We start from the raw sequence: 4,981 nt of genomic DNA, 5'->3' as shown, positions 1-4,981 counted from the left end.
ATCTAAACGAGCAAACCGACGTGAGTTCACTACATTCGAGCATGCGTCCCAGTGGTTGGGGACAGTCAGTGGGTATCCCGTGGAGGGATAAGTCTTTTGGGTAAAAACGGGTATATTGGTTAATATTCTCACCTATCATTTTTGTAAGTCCCTTATTATGTTACCTGGAGGGTAACGGGTATTAGTTGGTAGCGCTACTTAGGTTTGGCACCCTCACACCGCTCCTAGAGAGGACGGATGTGAACTAATGACCCAGTCGTGGCCCAGTACTAGATAGGAGTACGTGGGAAGGGCAGTCATGTATTTCAGGAGCCGTCTTGTTCGGAATTGAGATATTAACAATATTACTTGCATTGGTTATTGAACTGTTTTACATTCAACCGGTAACAAATGTTTTCTTAAACTGTGGACTCGCCAGCTTTGTCTGATACACTTGTTACATGCTCGCAGGTCGTTAGGTACTTGGGAACGGGAATTTGCTGGCTGGAGGGCGTGAGTGGTCATGGTTGCATTGATGGGTTATTTATCAAACATTTATTTACTATGGTTGTTTAGAAACTATTTACAGTATGTTACGTTAACGCTTCCGCTGAACTTGGTGGTTTTTAAATTACTTATGTTTGGAATTTTATTACTATTAAATGATAAAACTTTATTTTAAACTTACGGATTCAATGTAATTGGTGGCTCATTACTAGTGGTCACACGTCTAGCAGGGACACTCCCTAAGTGGTAATTTGAGGGTGTGACAGTTTGGTATCAGAGCCACTGGTTATAGTGAACTTGGTTTTAAAATGTTTTATAAAACCAGACTATAACTGAACTGATTCGGCATCGACCATGACACCCAGCTCCAGGCAGCAAGGTTCGTCTTTTGTTTACTATTGCATAGCATATTTAGTACCTGCTTATGATTAGAATCACACTTAAATGCACACTTGACACTACGGAACGAATTTCTATGCTATCAGTCTATGCTACGTCTTTTAAGAGTGGGACTCTTCCTGAACTTACATGTTTCGTGTTATGATGTTCTTGTTCATGTTTGTTGAAGTTAGGAAGCCTTTTAACAGGAGTTAGGAGGAATTGAGATGAACATGCAAACTGGATTATTATTGTGGGTGCACACATAATAATAATGTGGGGTGCATGCGAGTCCCAATGAGGCTTCACAAGTGAAAAAGGGGTTCCGTTCTATTATTTAATCGATGTGAGACACAATAGTCTGTAAGAGTCATAGCAGTGATTGCCTCTTACTTGAACGTTATCTTTTCACTCCTCTCTGAATCTTTACGAATCTCGATGCCATCGAGTATTATCTGAACGCCTAGCAAACTGTGTAGAATGTTAGGTGTTTGTACGAACGTCCCTGAGATGGATGTCTCCGCGTCAAATGATTGGTCCATACCTTCCTCACATATTTTTGTTTGTTAGAACTTAGCGCGTTGACGCCTTAGACCCTGAAGTGCGATCACTCCTACAACGCCCTGGAAACATATCATGTAATATTCAGTCAATTTGCAAGAGCGATGGATAAGAGAATGAGCGTGGTGCTGCACCAACCTTAGTATTAGAACACCCCAGATTACCGGCAACGAACACCAGCGGATTGGCTGCAATTGGATCCTAAACCCTAGTCAGCGATTTATGGGAGTCAGCTCCTACGAATCAATTGGGACGTCAACACTGACAAATAGGGAGGAATGTGTAACTTCCCACGCAATGAGTAGTGCCTCAGTATGTGACACGGAATGTGAAAGATGTACCTTGGCGGTGAAAGAATGGTAGGGCTCCGCTTCAAGCAACGACATTAGGAGCAACAATCACGGCAATATCAAAGTACTCGTAATCGTAGCCTACAGTATGGAAATGAAGGTGCCCGCGACACGAAAATGGTTGTTGCTAAATCAAGACGACCATAACTAAGGGAACGACGGCGATACTGGAAACCCTTGTAACAAGAACAACAACACTGGAAATGATGCTCATGGAAGGACATTTAGGATTGGCGTGAGCGACGCCAGGATTATAGCAACATGGTGGCCTGCACATTCTAGGTAACTAATCGTTTTGCTTATGTTCTGTTTAACCCCGATGCTTCTTGAAACCCCACCCGTTGTGGAATCGGCTGATGTCAAGATAAACGGAACCTCATATGTTTGTTGGGGTGCAAACTCGACCTCGTGAGATAAGTGTTCGACACCGACCTCCCTTCTACTACCCTTGATGGCTACAATGCAGTAGTTAGTGTGGATTAGTTATCCCGGACTCGCGCGGATGTAACCAGTGAGGAGAAAATTTTTGCGTAAGATTGGTGCAAAGGTTAGCGCCACTTCAGCTTTGAGGGCCAGAAGTGTTTTCAGAAGGATGACCCAACTGTGTTAGCAACCGATTCTGATGATAAGGCCATGGAAAATAGGATCGAGGATCCACCAATTGTTCGTGATTCCTCTCGGCATGCTACACAAGGAACTTTCAATGTTCACTTTCACAACTATTGGGTAGAATCTCAGTTGATCTCACACCAGAGGCAGCTCTGATTACTTGTACTCTTCACCGTTTTGCACCAAGAGGGTCGCATGAACTGTCAAATCAATTACAGGAACTATTGGACAGGACTGTTGCTGGACCTAGTTCCTCGCTTTGGGAGAGCCCCAGTTATATTAGGGAAGATGGGTCTTTTCATATATGCACTGACTATTGAGAACTCGTCAAGGTGACAGTTCAGAACCGTTTGTTTCGATCATGTGTTGACAACCTGTTGACCAGTTGCAAGGGTCAAGCCCCTATTCGAAGATTGATCACCGAGCGAACTAACATCAGATGGAAGTCCAAGGGGAGGATGTTCCTAAAAAGGGTGTATGGAACGCAACGCGGCCATTTCCAGGAGACACAGGGGGAATTATTCCATAACCATTTGGGATGAACAACACATCAGCTGCTTTATGGATCACAAGAATCGACTGTAATTGTTGACAACGTTCTGAATCATGACCAGGAGAAAGGAACACCATGGGTGGCATATGTATCTTATCTCAGCGCTTCTGTGGGAGGAGCCATTACGTGCGAATACACGTGGGAATACACGTGGGTCTCGCTGAGAAGCATTTTGTTAGAAACTGATCGACATCAAAGATTCCTTCGGGGATGCAGCAATTCCTTGGTCTCGCTAGATGCAATCGCAGCTTGCCCACAGGATTTTCGAAGGTCGCACAACTTAAATCTCTTTAGTACAGTCGGGTGCTGTGTTCGTGAAAGACAGAACAGGAGGACGTCTTTTCAACTTTCGAATCCCAACTCTGCAATACACTGAGCATCGTCCTTACCCGAGGGTGCGGGTGATTCGGTGGTATATCATTATGGTTCGAATCAGAATCCCAGTTACATACCGAGGCAACATGAGAAGGAGATGGCCCACGTGATGGATTTACAGGAAGAACTACACAAGTCACGACCTACGATGGAAGCCGTGGTCCTTGGATTTAAATTGGAGGCGTTACTTGGACGGTACCAAATGCGTTACTTAGACCGATCACAAGTGCCTCCCGTGTACTTTTGTTCGGAAGAGCTAAACATGTAGTAGCATCACTGGATGGAACTTTTGAACGAACACGATTGTGAAACCTGAACGTGCACGAGCTTTGCAACTCACTATCGACTTTAACTTACTCGATCAGACTTGCTCTGTTCAAACTGGAGAACTAAACGAACAGAATTCACAAGATTAACCCATGTGGGGCATGGAAAGGCAACCATTGACAGACCGGACGATATTCGCTACCTCATGGAACGAATGTGGGTCTCATTATACGGCAACTGTGAGGGGAAATTCGTATTGAACAACGCACACCGGTCTTGACATTCTACTCGTTTGGATTATGATGAGAGATATTAGGATCCCTACATCTTGCACTGGTGATAGGGCAGGAAGGCCCACCTAGCTATGCATATATGTGAGTGACAATTGACTTGTGGGAAAGTCAAGGTGGAGTATCGGCAACTAGAAACATCTATATAGAAATGAGAACAGATGGACATGTATTCTGTCACTAGATTACTTACAACTTGAAACGAAAACAATATCACCTAGATGATCGTTGGCTGTCACACGTTACCAACACACTTGCTTGCAAGCAAGGAACTAATGAGTCTTCACAACTTGCGAATGTTCCTCTGAGAAAGGCGGCTTATAGGCACAAAGTGCCAACATCTGTGACCTCCTATTTTAAGCTATACCTGATTTATGACAAGCGATACACAACATCCTTAGCCCTCGTATAGACAAGAGCATTACTTCTCATCATAGAACGACGGTTTGAGTAAACGAACCCCCGACACTCGAAGACGTGCTGCGTGCATGTGTGGATTTAAGTTAGTGTAAATTAGAAGGACGCATACCTATGGCTGAGTTATACCATAGCTGTTCCATTCTGGTATTCAGATAGCTCTGTTTGAGGCGTTGCATGGATGTTAATGCCAATCTCCTCGTGGACTGAGGCAGACGACGACCTAATCACGGGTCCAAGACTGGCACTCAAAACTCTTGGAAGGATTATTTAGATTGGAAATCATGTGGCGACAACGCGTGATCGCCTGGAAACCTGATAAGTTAGGATACACCGGGAGTTCGTTGCAGGCGAACGTGTATTATTGGAAGTCTCACCCTGGGAGGGTGCGATACACCTCGGGAAGCATGGCGAGCTTAACTTACATCATGATGAGCCATACAACATTCTGGGAAGGATCGGTAACATCACATATAAACTCAACTTACCTGATGAATTGGGTAGCGTATGAGATGTCATTTATGCCTTGAATCTAAGGTGGTGTTCGTTCAAGGGGACGCTTGCGATACCCTTATTAGAGTCTGATGTTAATGACAAGTTGCAGTTGTCGAGGAATCTACTGAGATCATGGACCAGGAAGTCAAGGTGCGTAAACATAGTCGTATTCCGATTGTGAGAGTTCGTTGGAACTCAAA

The sequence above is a fragment of the Helianthus annuus genome, chromosome 8, assembly GCF_002127325.2.
Source record: "Helianthus annuus cultivar XRQ/B chromosome 8, HanXRQr2.0-SUNRISE, whole genome shotgun sequence".
NCBI classification, from domain to species: domain Eukaryota; kingdom Viridiplantae; phylum Streptophyta; class Magnoliopsida; order Asterales; family Asteraceae; genus Helianthus; species Helianthus annuus.
This window is presented reverse-complemented; position numbering follows the sequence as displayed.